Source organism: Elephas maximus, chromosome X (genome assembly GCF_024166365.1).
Source record: "Elephas maximus indicus isolate mEleMax1 chromosome X, mEleMax1 primary haplotype, whole genome shotgun sequence".
Lineage (NCBI taxonomy): Eukaryota > Metazoa > Chordata > Mammalia > Proboscidea > Elephantidae > Elephas > Elephas maximus.
The window spans coordinates 55920637-55937669 of NC_064846.1; the positions used below are offsets into that span (position 1 = coordinate 55920637).

The 17033-nt window shown below is 43.6% G+C and overlaps 2 protein-coding genes and 1 pseudogene across 7 annotated transcripts in view; 2 read left to right on the plus strand and 1 right to left on the minus strand.

The window, feature by feature from the left end:
* Window positions 1-17033, minus strand: part of LOC126069623 (protein BHLHb9-like) — a 283683-nt gene that overhangs the window by 200652 nt on the left and 65998 nt on the right. The gene's annotated exons all lie outside the window — the stretch shown is intronic.
* The window catches only part of LOC126069639 (protein BHLHb9-like), a 241386-nt gene that overhangs the window by 60644 nt on the left and 163709 nt on the right, over window positions 1-17033 (plus strand). The gene's annotated exons all lie outside the window — the stretch shown is intronic.
* The window catches only part of LOC126068710 (nuclear RNA export factor 3-like), a 31104-nt pseudogene that overhangs the window by 5124 nt on the left and 8947 nt on the right, over window positions 1-17033 (plus strand).

Below are 17033 nucleotides of genomic sequence, written 5' to 3' on the forward strand. Positions count from 1 at the left end.
AAAAGTAAAGTTGCTTTCCTCATACCATGTGATTTAATGTTACAAATGAAAATAAAAAGATACATATGTGTGTGTAGATATATATAAATAAATAAAAATTTTTTTCATATAAAATGCATATATAATGTATATACAGGACAATTGTATATCAACTCAAACCCACTGCTGTGGAGTCGATTCTGACACATAGCGACCTTATAAAACAGAGTAAAACTGCCTCATAGGGTATTCAAGGCTGTAAATCTTTTCTTTTTTATTTTTATTGTGCTTGAAGTAAAAGTTTAGAAATCAAGTTGGACTCTCATACAAAAATTATAAACACCTTGCTATATACTCCTAATTACTTTTCTCCGTAATGAGACAGCACACTCCTTACCTCCACTCTCTCTTTTTGTGTCCATTCAGCCAGCTTCTGACCCCCTTTTCCCTCTCATCTCCCCTCCAGACAGGAGTTCCCAACATAGTCTCATGTGTCTACTTGGTCCAAAAAGTACATTCTTCACCAGTATCATTGTCTATCCCATAGTCCAGTCCAATTCCTGTCTGAAGAATTGGCTTTGGCAATGGTTCCTGTTTGGGGCTAACAGAAGGTCTGGGGACCATGACGTTCTGTCATTCTAGTCTCAGTCAGTCCATTAAGTCTGGTTTTATGCACAAGAATTTGAGTTCTACATCCCACTGCTCTCCTGCTCCCTCAGGGATTCTCTGTTGTGTTCCCTGTCAGGACGGTCATCGGTTGTAGCCGGGCACCATCTAGTTCTTCTGGTCTCAAGCTAATGTACTCTCTGCTTTATGTGGCCCTTTCTGCCTCTTGGTTTCATAATTACCTTGTATCTTTGGTGTTCTTCATTCTCCTTTGGTCCAGGTGGGTTGAGACCAATTGATGCATCTTAGATGGCCGCTTGCTAGTGTTTAAGACCTCAGACGCCACTCTCCAAAGCGGGATGCAGAATGTTTTCTTAGTAGATTTTACTATGCCAATCGACTTAGATGTCCTGTGAAACCATGGTCCCCAAGCCCCCACCCCTGCTACGCTGGCCTTTGAAGCGTTCACTATTCAGGAAACTTCTTTGCTTTTGGTTTAGTCCAGTTGTACTGACCTCGCCTGTATTGTGTATTGTCTTTCCCTTCACCTAAAATAGTTCTTGTCTACTATCTAATTAGTGAAAACCCCTTCCCTCCCTCCTTCTTCTTGTAACCATCAAAGAATATTCTCTTCTCTGTTTTAACTATTTCTTGAGTTTTTATAAAAGTGGTCTTATACAATATTTGTCCTTTTGCAGCTGGCTGATTTCACTCAGCATAATGCCTTCCAGATTCCTTCATGTTATGAAATGTTTACAAGATTCATCATTGTTCTTTATCGATGTGCAGTATTCCATTGTGTGAATATAGCATAATTTATCTGTTCATCCTTTGATGGGCACCTTGGTTGCTTCCACCTTTTTCTATTATAAACAGTGCTGCAATAAACATGGGTGTGCATATATCTGTTCGTGTAAAAGCTCTTACTTAGTAATACCTAGGGTATATTCCAAGGAGTGGGAATGCAGAATGGTATGGTAGTTCTATTTCTAGCTTTTTAAAGAAGCGCCAAATGGATTTCCACAAAGTGGTTATACCATTTTACATTCCCATGAGCAGTGTATAAGTGTTCCAGTCTCTCCGTAACCTCTCCAACATTTATTATTTTCTGTTTTTTGGATTAATGCCAGCCTTGTTGGAGTAAGAGGGAATCTCATTATACTTTTGGTTTGCTTTTCTCTAATGGCTAATGATCATGATCATTTCCTCAAGTATCTGTTAGCTGCCTGAATGTCTTCTTTAGTGGAGCGTCCATTCATATCTTTTGCCCATTTTTTAATTGGGTTATTTGTCTTTTTGTAGTTGAGTTTTTGCAGTATCATGTAGAATTTAGAGGTCAGACACTGAATGGAAATGTCATAGCTAAAAACTTTTTCCCAGTCTGTAGGTAATCGTCTTTCTCTTTTGGTGAAGTCTTTGGAGGAGCATAGGTGTTTGATTTTTAGGAGCTCCCAGTTATCTAGTTTCTCTTCTGCATTTTTAGTAATATTTTGTATACTGTTTATGCCATTTTTTAGGGCTCCTAGCATTGTCCTTATTTTTTCTTCCATGATCTTTATCATTTTAGATTTTATATTTAGGTCTTTGATCCATTTTGAGTTCGTTTTTGTGCATGTTTTGAGGTATGGGTCGTGTTTCCTTTTTTTGCAGATGGATATACAGTTATGCCAGCACCATTTGTTAAAGAGACTGTCTTTTTCCCATTTAACTGACTTTGGACCTTTGTCAAATATCAGCTGCTCATAAGTGGATGGATTGATGTCTGGATTCTCAATTCTGTTCCATTGGTCTATGTATCTGTTGCTGTACCAGTACCAGGCTGTTTTGACTACTGTGGTGGTATAATAGGCTCTAAAATCAGGTAGAGTGAGGCCTCCCACTTTGTTCTTCTTCAGTAATGCTTTATTTATCCGGGGCCTCTTTCACTTCCATATGAAGTTGGTGATTTGTTTCTCCATCTCATTAAAAAATGTCTTTGGATTTTGGATTGGAAGTGCATTGTATCTATAGATTGCTTTTGGTGGAATAGACATTTTTACAATGGTCTCTTGCAGTAGTGTCTTGTAGTTTTCTATGTATAGGTCTTTTAAATCTCTGGTAAGATTTATTCCTAAGTATTTTACCGTCTTGAGGCCTACTGTAAATGGTATTGATTTGGTGAATTCCTCTTCGATGTTCTTTTTGTTACTGTAGAGGAATCCAGCTGATTTTTGTATGTTTATCTTGTATCCCCATGCTCTGCTGAACTCTTCTATTAGTTTCAGTAGTTTTCTGGAGGATTCCTTAGGGTTTTCTGTGTATAAGATCATGTCATCTGCAAATAGAGATACTTTGACTTCTTCCTTATCAATCTGGATGCCCTTTATTTCTTTATCTAGCCTAATTGCTCTGGCTAGGACCTCCAACACAATGTTGAATAAGAGCGGTGATAAAGGGCGTCGTTGTCTGGTTCCCGATCTCAAAGGGAACACTTTCAGGCTCTCTCCATTTAGGGTGATGTTGGCTGTTGGCTTTTTATAAAAGCCCTTTATTATGTTGAGGAATTTTCATTCTATTCCTATTTTGCTGAGAGTTTTTATCATGAATGAGTGTTGAACTTTGTCAAATGCCTTTTCTGCATCAACTGATAAAATCATGTGATTCTTATCTTTTGTTTTATTTATGTGGTGGATTACATTAATTGTTTTTCTAATGTTGAACCATCCCTGCATACTTGGTATGAATCCCACTTGGTCATGGTGAATTATTTTTTTTATATGTTGTTGAATTCTATTGGCTAGAATTTTTTTTATTAACTTTTATTAAGCTTCAAGTGAACGTTTACAAATCCAATCAGTCTGTCACATATACGTTTACATACATCTTACTCCCACCTGCTCTTCCCCTATTGAGTCAGCCCTTTCAGTCTCTCCTTTCGTGACAATTTTGCCAGCTTCCCTCTCTCTCTATCCTCCCATCCCCCCTCCAGACAAGAGCTGCCAACACACTCTCAAGTGTCCACCTGATATAATTAGCTCACTCTTCATCAGCATCTCTCTCCCACCCGCTGACCAGTCCCTTTCATTATTGGCTAGAATTTTGTTGAGGATTTTTACATCTAAGTTCATGAAGGATATAGGTGTGTAATTATTTTTCGTGTGTGTGTCTTTACCTGGTTTTGCCGTCAGGGATATGTTGGCTGCATAGAATGAGTTTGGGAGCATTACATCCTTTTCTATGCTCCAAAATACCTTTAGTAGTAGTGGTGTTAACTCTTCTCTGAAAGTTTGGTAGAACTCTGCAGTGAAGCTGTCTGGGCCAGCTTTTTTTTTTTGTTGGGCGTTTTTTAAATTACCTTTTCAATCTCTTCTTTTGTTATGGGCCTATTTAGCTGTTCTCCCTCTGTTTGTTTTAGTTTAGGAAGGTAGTGTGTTTCTAGGAATTCATTCATTTCTTCTAGGTTTTCCGATTTGTTAGAGTACAATTTTTTTGCAGTAACCTGATATGATTCTTTTAATTTCATTTGGGTCTGTTGTAATATCACCCATCTCATTTCATATTCGGGTTATTTGCTTCCTCTCCTGTTTTTCTTTTGACAGTTTGGCCAATGGTTTATCAATTTTGTCAATTTTTTCAAAGAGCCAAGTTTTGGTCTTGTTAACTCTTTCAATTGTTTTTCTGTTTCCTATTTCATTTAGCTCTGCTCTATTTTTTTTATTATTTCCTTTCTTCTAGTGCCTGCAGATTTCTTTTGTTGCTCTCTTTCTATTTCCTCTAGTAGTAGGGAGAATTCTTTGACTTTGGCCCTTTCTTCTTTTTGTACGTGTGTATTTATTGATATAAATTGACCTCTGAGCACCGCTTTCACTGTGTCCCAAAGGTTATGATACGAAGTGTTTTAATTCTCATTGGATTTTATGAATTTCTTTATTCCCTCCTTACTGTGTTATACAACCCAGTGGTTTTTGAGCAAGGTATTGTTCAGTTTCCAAGTGTTTCATTGCTTTTCCCTGCTTTTTCTGTTCTTGATTTCTACTTTTATTGCCTTATGGTCAGAGAAGATGCTTTGTAATATTTTGATGTTTTGGATTCTGCTAAGGCTTGCCTTATGACCTAATACGTGGTCTATTCTAGAGAATGTCCCATGTGCACTAGAAAAGAAAGCATACTTGTCTGCTGTTGGGTGGAGAGTTCCATGTACGTCTATAAGGTCAATTTGGTTGATTGTGGCATTTAGATCTTCCGTGTCTTTATTGAGCTTCTTTCTGGATGTCCTGTCCTTCACTGAAAGTGGTGTGTTGATATCTCCTACTATAATTGTGCAGCTGTCTATCTCATTTTTCAATGCTGTTAGAGTATGTTTCATGTATCTTGCAGCCCTGTCGCTGGGTGCATAAATATTTAATATGGTTATATCCCCCTGGTATATTGTCCCTTTAATTATTATATAGTGCCCTTCCTTATCATTTATGATGGATTTAACTTTAAAGTCTGTGTTGTGAGAAATTAATATTGCCACTTCTTTTTTGATTGTTGTTTGTTTGATATATTTTTTTCCATCCTTTGAGTTTTAGTTTGTTTGTGTCTCTAAGTCTAAGGTGTGTCTCTTGTAGGCAGCATATAGATGGATCTTGTTTTTAAATCCATTCTGCCACTCTCTGTCTCTTCATTGGTGCATTTTGTCCATTTACATTCAGCGTAAATATGGATAGGTATGAATTTAAAGCTATCATTTTGATGGATTTTTTTTGTGTGTTGTTGACGGTTTCTTTTTCCCACTTAATTTTTTGTGCTGAATAGTTGATCTTTATATATTGTCTTTTCTCATATTTGGTGGTGTTGATTTTCTCTCTGCTGAGTCTCTGTTTTTTCCCTGTATTTTATTTTGGTTTGTCGGATGGTTTGTCTCCTTTGTGGTTACCTTAATATTTACCCCGATTTTTCTAAATTTAAAGCTAACTTTTATTTCTTTGTATCGCTTTGTCTTCCTCTCCATATGCAAGATCTGCAACTACATTTCTTAGTCCCTCTTTATTGTTTTAATGTTGTCTTCTTTTACATAATAACATGGCTGTTTCCCTGTTTTGATTGTTTTTTTATCTTGATTTATTCTTCTGATTTTCCTGTCTTGGTTGACATCTGATTGCTCTGCCCAGTGTTCTAGTCTTGGGTTGATACATGATATTATTGATTTTCTATCCAAAGAAATCCCTTTAGTATTTCTTGCAGTTTTGGTTTGGTTTTTACAATTTCCCTAAACTTCTTTTTATCTGGAAATGTCCTAATTTCACCTTCATATTTGAGAGACAGTTTTGCTGGATATATGATTCTTGTCTCGTAATTTTTTTTTCCATCAATGCTTTATATAAGTCATCTCATTGCCTTCTTGCCTGCAGGGTTTCAGCCGAGTCGTCCGAGCTTATTCTTATCGTCTCCCCTTTGTAGGTGACTTTTCGTTTATCCCTAGCTGCTCTTAAAATTCTCTATCTTCAGTTTTGGCACTTTTGATTATAATATGTCTTGCTGATTTTCTTTTAAAATCTGGCTTATGTGGAGTTCGATGAGCATCTTGGATAGATGTCTTCTCATCTTTCAGGATATCAGGGAAGTGTTCTGCCAACAAACCTTTAACAATTATCTCTGTATTTTCTCTTATCCCTCCCTGTTCTGGTACTCCAATAACTGGTAGGTTTTTCTCTTGCTAGAATCCCACATGATTCTTAAGGTTTCTTCATTTTTCCAAAGTCTTCTACCTGATTTTTCTTCACATGTATTTGTGCCAAGTGCTTTATCTTCAAGTTCACAAATTCTGCCTTCCACTTGCTCAATTCTGCTCCTCTGACTTTCTATTGACTTGTCTAATTCTGTAATTTTATTGTTAATCTTCTGAATTTTTGATTGCTGTCTGTCTATGGGTTTTTCCAGCTTATTAACTTTTTCATTATTTTCCTGAATAACCTTTTTAATTTCCTCAGCTGCTTTATCTGTGTGTTCCTTGGCTTGTTTTGCATATTGCCTGATTTCCTTCGTGATGTCTTGAAGGGTTCTGTATGTTAATCTTTGTATTCTGCATCCTGTAATTTTAGGAAGGCACTTTAATCTAGAAGATCCCTTGATTCTTTGTTTTGAGAGCTTGCTGAGGTGATCATGGTCTGTTCTTTATGTGACTTGATACTGACTATTGTCTCTGAGCCATCTATAAGTTATTGTACTAGTTGTTTTTATGTTTGCTCACTGTATCGTAGCTTCTTGCTTTGTTTTGTTTTGATATGCCCAAGTGGGTTGCTTGAGTGAGCTAGCTTCATTATTTTTGCCTTTGAAGGTCTGAGGTCCTGTCACCAGATGGCTAGAGCTGTTATCAGGTATCCAAGCTTATGAATCCATTCACTTTTCTTGTGTGGATTCAGCTCGGGTAGCTGGTCATAAAGTGTATGGAACAGGCACAGTCCTACAGTCCTAGAGGGTCATGGGTATTTGGTTTAGGTACCGGTATCTGGTTGCAGCAGGGGTCACACACTCAATAATGCAGGGCGTTGACAACGATCCCACGATTATCTCTGAGGAAAGAGAGTCCTTTTTCCCTAGAGCGTACAGGTGGGTGGGTTCTACAGGTGGACCATGGGCACCCAATGCTTTTGGTTGTAAGGGCTGGGAGGTACCAGTTATGCTTGGACCTATTTTGCGAGTGGCTGGGTGACCTGAGTGGAGCCACCAGTCCTTAGGCCCCTGATGTGGGTAGGTAAGGACTCTGTTTAATAGGCATAAAAAAGTGTCAAATATCAAATACTCACCTCTCCACTGCACAGCTTAAACAGTTTTAGTCTGCCAGCAAGGGCCTATTCTCCTGAAATAGGCCCACACAGGTCCATGCAGGGGGGAAAGGTATTCAAAATCCAAGGACTTTTTATGCCTGGACAGGAGCTGCTTCTGTCCTGAGCTCCCCAGGTTAGTGGAGCTGGCAAATCATCTTTTCCCCCTGTTGTGAATTTATTCCTTCTCCAAGTCCGGGAGCATGGCTCAGGGCACTCAAATGGGCCTATCTCAGGCCCAGGGAAATCAACAGCCATTTACGCCGGCTTGGGAGCGGAGGAGCGGTAAACTGTACGCAAGTGCTTAGCTTTTGCCATAAGCGACATTCTTCTCTAGGTCCGGAGGTCTGAGTAGGCTGTATGGCTGGCTGCTTCTCCCTGAGGAAAGTAGGACTGAACACCACCAGCAGCCTGCTGCAGCCACTTTAGGTCCAGTAACTCCTCTCCGCTTCTGATCCAACTCTCCCTCCCCCTGCTGCTCAGTTCATTTTCTAACTTTGCCTTTGATGTTCAGGGCTCCTAGCTTATCAGAGATCTACTCGATTCACTTGTTTTTTCCCGTCTTTGTTGTAAGAGGGCTCGCTGGAAGTGTCTGGTTATTCTGCCATCTTAGTCCTGCCTCTCCAGTTTTTTTAGTACTTGCTCAGGCTTAGGGAAAAGCAGATTTCCGGCGTCTGTAGGAAGGAGCAAAGGCAGACTAAAATTTGGGAAAGACAGAGCATAGGATAAGAAATGGACGATTGTGAATACTTGGTCAGCAGAAGTGAATCCCAGAGCAAATCTTCAGACGAAATATCTGAAAGCTCTGGAGCCCTGGCGGTGCAATCGTTAAGTGCTTGGTCACTAACTCAAAGGTTGGTGGTTTGAAACTACCCGCTGCCCCATGGGAGAAAGGCATGGCACTCTGCTTGTGTAAAGATTTACAGCCGTGGAAACCCTATTGGGAAGCTCTGCTCTGTCCTATAGGGTCACTGCGAGTCGGAATTGACATGAAGGTGATGGGTTTGCTTTTGGTTGGTTTGGAGTCCTCAGTCCACTGTGTGAAGCCACCACCTGTGAGAAACTTTGAACTCACAGGCTCTGGACTCCTTTAAAATGGAAAAGTGTATCTGAAGGTGGTGAAGATGTGGAGTTACTAGAAGCTTAAGGGTAATCAAACCATTAGGGTTGTCTGAGGAGACTTCCCACGGAAAGTGATGTTTAAGCCGAGACTGGAGATTAAGATAGGAGGCATTAGCCAGGTAAAGAGGAGAGGACCGAGCTAATTCTGTACAGAAATCTACTACCAGCAAGTTGAGCACATCCAGAAAACTGTGGGAAATGTAAGAAGACAGTTGCAATAAGTACGGGAATCCCTTCTGCCCTCCTTTTCTGATGCCCAGCCGACCCCAGCCTGTGATATTGGTCCCACCACTCAGCTGAGTGCTTTGCTTTTAGATATCCCATTGCTTTTTATGCATTAATATTTTTATTCGCTGCACTATGTAATTCTTTTCTGAATTATTTGAGTATGGACCTTGAACAATATTCTTTTAGGTAATGAGATTTGCATATATACCAAGAATTTTCTACTGTGTTCCAAATATTTTTCCAATTATTCACATTTCTTCATATGTGACATTTTGTTTTGTGATAGACAAGGTCTTTTATGACTTCCCTTTGATTTTTCTAATTAAATTTGTACCATAGTTAAATGCTTTTCCAGGGCCACACACCTAGTTTAAATGCCCCTGGTTCCTATTCCATGCCCCAGGACACTCAAACACCCAGCCCTCTTGGTGAGGAAGATGATGGTGGAGATGGAATCCCTCCCTTTAGGCCTAAAGGCCTGGTGCTCTGTCAGAGTCCTCTCAGGGCTCCTGCTCACGTCAGCAACTGGGCAAAACCAGGGCAGGGAGGCTGAGATCACCCACCTCTGATGCCAAGTATGGTGGTCAGTAAGTCCCACTCTACACACCAACTGCATCCTGTGGAAATACCAGCTCCCCTTCCCTGGTCCATTCAGACCCCAGATGCTCCACAACAACAACAAACAGAAACGCATGTGCAAAGTGTGCACCAATCTATTTACAGTTAGTATCTGTGGGTCACAGTGAAGGGATCTTATAGATTGGAGATGCAGAATTATTCTCCAAGTAGACTTTTCAGTGTTTCCAAAAAAAAAAAAGAAAAACCATTACTGTCGATTCGATTCAGGCTCATAGCGATCCCTTAGGACACAGTAGAACTACTCCATAGGGTTTCCAAGGAGTGCCTGGTGGATTTGAACCGCCGGCTTTTTGGTTAGCAGACATTGCTTTTAACCACTAAGCCACCAGGGTTTCCTTTTAGTGTTTAGTATTTTCTAATTAAACAAATTTGTTGAGAGAAACACTTGAAAATATTGAAAGAAATTTATAAAAACTTTCTCACATATGTATTGGTTTAGAAAAATGTTCATAGTGTAGGGTTTTATTTTTTTTAAGTACAACTTTTGACTTGACCATTTATCTGTGTATGTGTATTTCTGTCTTATAGTTTCCTCAGCCTAAATGTGTACACACTATCACATGCAAATTTATTTTCTCCTCACTCAGGGGCTGGACTTCTCTCAAAGGATAAGGATTGCTTCCGGGGAGTGGAAAGTTCAAGAAGGTTTTAGCTGATTTGGAGGCGCCCAGGCACTGCCTCCTTGTTGCAAAGCCTCATGGCCTCAGACTTACAGAGCTACAATTCTGACTGTGACAACTAGGGGGACTCTATCTACACTGGAACTTTTTTTTTTTTTAAGGAAAAGGCATTCCTTCTGCCCATCCACCACCCCCTCCACCCAAATCTCATTCCAAAGATAAACCAAAGTCCGTTATGCCTTCATAGATTCCAGGTCTGTTTTTTCATATGTTGTCTCTGGGATGGCTAGAGTTATTTCCTGCTATATTCAGGTCTTTCTGTTACTTTTCCTTAATGTGAAGAAACCCTATATAGTGCAGCAAGACTTTATTAAATCTGTGTATGAGGGGGTCATCACCATTCCATGGAGCTCAGCTCCACTGTCTGTTTTCCCAGGTAGCATCTGAACAACTGCAAGAAGCTCCTGCACTTCACTAAGCCTCAGCAACCGCAGAGTGCTGGTGATTCTGCATTCAGGGCGCCCTTGTGAAGAATACACGAACAAGATAGATGTAACAAAGCACGCAGGGCACACAGCAGGCCCTCAGAGATCCTTGAGTTCGCAGAATGAAGGAACAGGATGTAATGTAACAGACACAGCTCTTGGTACACACCCTACCCTCAGTTCCCTGAGTTTGCAGCTATGATATCTGGCTCTCAGGCCTCCTGACCCTAGTTAACAATCTCAGCAGAGGGTAGGCGGATAGCTCAGTTGGGAATGACTCCCTGGGTGTGAGGCTGGTAGCAAACTCAGGGGGCAGTAAGAACAGGAAGTTAAGTCTCCTTTGGCGCACAGGGCTCTCCTCTCTAAGTCCTTGGGGAAGAGACTTCCTGTGAGGGCTCCATCTTGCTCTTGTGGCCCTGACAAGGTGGTTTATTGAGTGCTCTCACATTCCTCAACAGCCGTCCTCGATCTGCCCCACACCCCAAACTCCAGCCCTGACAGATTCTCCTCAGGAAATTCCTGTGAGGACATTGGTGACAGGACACTGGCTGCAGGCCACACCATGGGTGAGTTGGTCAGGGCAGGAGGCAGGACGGATTCTGGGCCCTTCCCGCAACCCCCAAATACCAGGAGACCTCTTTAGAAGGGAGGTTGTAAGGACTCAGGTGACTTTTCCACTCTCCTGAGGATGGGGGTTGGGTGGGCCCTGAGACCCCTGTCATGTTTCTGCATGGAAAACCTCTCTTTCTGTGGTTTGGTCATAGCTGAGTTGAAATCTTCCCTCTGGTTGAGAGGAAAGGCCTAAGCCAAGTGGTTCAGAGTTTGGGGAGTGGAGAATGTCACCTATGCTGGGGGTGTTGAAAATTAACATTCTTGGGATTCAAACTGGAGGTGGGGGAAGGGCTGGAAACCCACTGTTACCCTTGAAACCTCACACCAGCCATACAGGGTAGACTGCATCACCTTTGTAGAAGTTTCTAGAGGCTTATTTTATGGCCCAGAATATGATCTATTTTGGAATGTCTCATGTGCAGTTATTATAAGCAGCATTCTATGTCAAAGTAAATCTTTTTACACACATTGTTTAAATCTTCTATATCTAAACGATTTTGGGTTTACCTGTTTTGTCTGTCACTTAATTAAAGTGTCCCGCTCTCACTGTGGACATGCCTGTGTCTTCACTTACTTCTGTCAGTTTTTGCTGTGTACATTTGGCTTCTGTGTTAAGAGGTGCACACAGATTGAGAGTTGTTTTATTATTATTTTCTTCTGGAACTGAACCTTTTATCAGTATGAGAGGTCCTTCTTTTTTCTAGAAATGTTTTTCTCTTAAAGGATACTTTTTGTCTTATTAATCTGGTTTTACCAACATGATATGTTTTGTTACTCTTGGAAATTTCTCAGTGATGATCTCTCCAAATGCTACTTCTTCACTATGCCTGTTCTTTCTTTCCAAGGCTCCAATTAAACTCGCGTTAGATTTAATCACTATATCCCCTTTAACTCCCCGCCCCCTCCTTTGGTATTCTCCATCATTTTATCTCTCCAGGCTTCATTTTGGGTATTTTCTTTAGACCTAGCTTTCATTTCTCTAAGTCAGAGTGGGGAATTTGCCTTTAACCCTTGAACCATAACACCAAACATTCATGGTGGATTTTATTATTCCCCTAGAGCAGAAGAGGGAGATAAGGGTTAGAGATGTTAAGCAACTTTTCCCGAGTCACTCAGACTGAAAAGAGCAGGGCCGGGACTACCATCACAGAACGGACCCTCTGGACGAGGCTTCCCACTGTCCTGGCTCTCTCCTAGGCTGTGAATGCCCCCTACCTCTCATATCCCAGGAGGAGGAGCCACAGTGAAGTGTTTCAACCTTTGTAGCACCATGCCATAGTTCTCTCTACATTATAAAAGTTAGTGAAATTACTTCACTAGCCATAATTTTATCACAGAACTTTTTGTGGCATTCGGACCATTGATATGTCTTTCTCAATTTCAGGGTATAGTCATCAAGTTGATTATTTCCAAAGAAGAGCAAGATCCTGGGGTATTTCACAAAGGAGATATGACAGTTGATCTCAACAAGTCAGGCCCAGCATTCATCTGTCATTGCTCCAGGAGCAAGACAGAGATGTGGCAATGAATGGTGCCCAATGTGGGCCCTGGAGCCAGATGGTAAGTGACTACTCAGCATGGTGGCATGTACCAGCTAGTGAAATACGTAACTGTGTATGTAACTCTGTCATTCCTCTTCCCCAACCTCGTAGAATGGGCAATGCTAGGACCAGATTAATGATTGGGCAAACATTATTACAGCCTTGACATCAGTAGGGCGAGGTGTTAGAAGACTTTCCTGGCATTCATGGACACCTTCTTTCTCTCCATATCCCCACAGCACACCCTATGCCATCCCAAACTACTATCGTGGAGGCAGTTGTCACAGAGGAGACCAAACCCATGGGAATATGGAGAGAGACAGGAAACCTCCACAGGAAGGAATGCAGGGGAACAGGCAAGATGGAAGCTCCAGGAGCTGGTTCAAGGTCACAGTGAGTGTCCTGGCAAAATGCACATAATGTACAGGAGACACAGGTTGGGTGGAGCTGTGGTGAGCTCCTGGAGACACTAGGTACTTTGCTGGGGCACAGAGAGTTGGTAACTTCTCCTTTTTCTTACTAGGTGTTAACATCCTCGATTTGTCCAAAGGTAGGTTGGGAGAAGTAATAAAAAGGAAGAGGCTGAAGGCAGGGAGAATGGGAAGTTTGTATAAAGGCAAAGGTGGAAACTGCTCACAAGGAGATGGAGAAACTCCCACCACATGGCTCAGTTTGACTCAAACATAGGGGTTGGAGTAGGGGACAGGGATGGGATCAAGTCTCTGGAGTCCTTGTGGGAGGGGCAGGCAGGATCTGCATTAGGTAGAACCTCTTGGAACCTTACAAAAGGAAGATCATGCTAAGGATCCTACGTTGAATATTTGGAGGAAAATATTTGAATGTAAAAAAAAAGCATTTAGCAAACCTGTAACTGGAATAAAAGTTAGCCATAATGGACATTGGCCTATGTTTAGAAATTATTTTAAAGCTTGGTAAAAGATCAGAAAGGAGCACATGCTTGAGTCTCTATTTAAGCTTTATTTCCATCATTTCAGTCTCTGCTCCCATCCGTTCTTTTGATCCTAGATTCCATTTGGCATAAAATATGATGAGAAGTGGCTGCTGGGTTTGATCCAGAGCCAATGCAGTGTCCCCTTCAACCTGATTGAGGTAAGAGAGGACACGGAGGCGGCTGGGTGGGCACAGGGAGGTAGAGGGGCCAGGCTGAGCAGGGAGTCTGGCCTCATACTGTATTTCTCTTGCCCCTCTCTCTTCTTGAAGTTTCACTATGAGAACATGCAGGCCCAGTTCTTTGTGGAGAATGCCAGCATTGCCTTCGATTTGAAGAAAGTCAGTGGCAAGATTTGGGATGAAGAAAATGAAAGTGTGCGTGTCAGAGCATGGCCAGGGCTAGCTAGGAGCAGGAGGGCCGGCTGCGTGGTGGGTCTTGCTTGATCTTGGGTTTCAGTGTTCCTGGTAGTTACCCAGCCTCTCTTGTCTTCTCTGCAGATATCTATCTTTGTCAGCCCCTCTGCCGTACCCCACTCTGTGCAGAAGGAGCTGAAGTCAGAAACGGTGAAACTGCCGAAGGTAATGCAGACTCAAGACATGATGTGCACCCACACCCAGATCCACTGCGTGCTCCCTCACTGATTACCTGGCTTCCACCTCAGCCTCAGAGTCACTGACCCCTGATTCTGTCTGTGCAGGTGACCAAGAACAAAGGGTATGAAGTCCTCCAACCAAGCTCTTGTCCTCCAGCGAGTCCACTCAGACCCAAGTATTACTGATGGCAGTAATTCTAGGGCAGTTGTGGGCAGAGGGAGGGTTAGAGGGCAACTTAGGAGGTGTTGCTGCTGGGGCTGGTCCAGCCAGGCTCCTCTCATCCTTCTGATCCCCTCCTCTTGGCTTCCTGAAGATGTGATGACCCATAATATTGAAATGGGGCCAAATCTTAGAAACTGCATGGCTGCCTCCCTGCAGATCCATGAAGATAATAGGCCCAAGGTGAGGCCTTGGATCCAGTGCTGAGGGGGACAGTGGGACAGATGGGGTGGAGGGCACATTTGTTCCAGATATCACCTCTTGAACCTTCAGTCTAGCTCTTCCCTCCATACAGATTTTGTCCTTCAACTCTAGCAACAACATACCCTACCGGGTGGTTGGCCTGCCTGACACCATGCAGAAGGCCCCCAAATTCAAGAGCCTGAACCTTTCTAAAAATGAGGTGAGAAGCCATAGGCAGAGCACTGTTTAAACGGAAGGTGTTAGTGCTCATTAGGGTGATGTCAAGATTTAGGCAAGACGATTTGTGGTAGAGTGTGGATCTGGGCTGTAGGGCCCTCTGGCTCTCTCCCTGATTCATGTTTCCTCATCATAGTTGCAGGTGAAGTCTGAGGGGGAGTTGGACAAGGTGAAAGGGCTTGAGCCAGAAGAGATGTTTGCAGACAAAAACCCTCTGTGCACCACCTTTCCAGATAAGTCCACCAACATAAGGTCAGTGGTGCCCTCTGTTCTCCCCTGGCAGCCTGAGCTGCCCCTCACAGTGCCCATCTGCAGGAGGTTGCAGCCCCGGACCTCTGGGAGGACCATGTGCCCTGCCCTCCCCTCTCTCTGTCTCTCACCTGTGCTTAGAGGTCTCCCTGCCTTCCTCTGGCCTGTTCACTGCTCCCCTGACCTGGGGCCAGTTTCATGCTTCTCTGCACTCAGCCTGCTCTGGCGTGGCCTCCCCTAAATGTGCTCCAGGAAGCAGGGCTCCCCCTTCGTCTCCAGGACCAGGGGTGTCCAGACTGTGCCTTACTCCAGCACTGGGGCTGCCTGGAGCCAGGTCCTGGCGCCCTGGACTGTGAAGATTCCTTCTGACCAGGGCCACCTCTGAGACAGGCCTTCCTGCCTCTGAGATGAGATGGGACTTACCTCCCTGTCCTATGATAAGCCATCTCTTCCTTGCTCCAAAAGGGTCCCCCAGCCATCCCCAGTTGGACATCTTATCATGACATCTGTTCTTATGGCCCAGTGAAGGAACTGGGCCCTCCTAGGGGAGAAATCTGAGTTTCCTGAGTCAAGGGTCAGAAACAGCTTATCTCCAGTGAGCAGAGGGCATCGTGAGGCAGGTCCTCAGTGTGGAAGACAGGGGACAATAGTGGATGAGGAGACAGGGGGACTGTTCTCACAGGGGCACTGACCCCTCCTCCACCACATCATGGCATACTGCCTGGTCCTTCAGGGCAGCACTGGGTAGACCAAGATGGTCTGATTCCTCAGACAAGGGACCAACAAAGACACACAATACACTGGACACCAGGTGAGGTAGCAGATGAACGACAGGGCGACAGCAGGGGAGCCATTTCCTCTTTCTTCCCCCCCTTTCTCCCTAATCCCCACCACCCACGGTAAGCTTCTCCCTCTTCCCTCTCCTTGGCTTTCTCTTTCTCTTTAGTCTCCACTCCCCTATGTCTCCCCTCCTTACCTGCACTCCCTTTCTTTCCTCGCCCCCTCACTGCCTCCTGATCATGCTTCATCCATCTCCCTCCCAGCATCTGGGACCATCCTTGTGGATGTTCTGGTGCTGTCCAGGGCCAGGCCTGCAGAGCACTGGACACCTGGTGAGGGAGCTGAGCCCTGGGTGCCACCTCATTCCCTCCTCCCTCCAGAGACTTCCCTGGGGACTTGGAGGGAGGTAAATGAGGCAGGGAGGGCAAGGAATCCCTGGAGCCGGGGCTCCACATGCTGCGTCTGTGTCACTGGAGAAGGGGGTCAGGGCCCCCCTATGGGAGCTTCCCAGGAGGAATGAGAGGGGGAGACGGGTATGAGGAGAGTGTCTACTAGCTCTCTCTGGGTGAGTTCATGGAGGAGGTGCCCAGGGTGCAGGAGGGGTGTTGGCACTGGAGTATAGGTGGGACAGGTCACCTGGATGTGTTCCTTGGCAGGCTTGCTTGCCTCCATGAGGCAGGCCAGCTGTGTCATTACTTGCTTTTCTGTGTTGTCTTATATTTGACAGCTCCATCCTGGAATTGTTCCCCAAGTTATTATGCCTGGTAAGTGTCTTCCTTTATCCTTGACTCCTCTAGCTGGTAAAGACAACACTCACAACCTGCCCTGAGTTCCTTAGCTCTTGATCTGGTTAGATTTTTGGATCTGACCCCTAATCCTCATGGGGGACAGACCCATAAGAGAACATGATAAAGTCCACGGATCTTCTCTGTAGTTCTTTACCCACTACTGGAAGCCCCTAGTGAAGACATCACAGTAGTCTTGCCCATGGAATTTCCAAGGCCCTTCCACCCTGACCTCTGACCCTCACCCTCTCCTGGGCCCATCCTTTTCCCTGAACTTTCAGTACCACCTCCCTGGTTTGCACTGCTGACTTCCTCTTCCCTCCCCCAGGATAACCAAGAGGGACCCCCACCCATAGTCTTTGGCACTGAAGCCTCCAAGAAGTTACCAGTCTACAAGGTGAGGAGGTGGGATCAA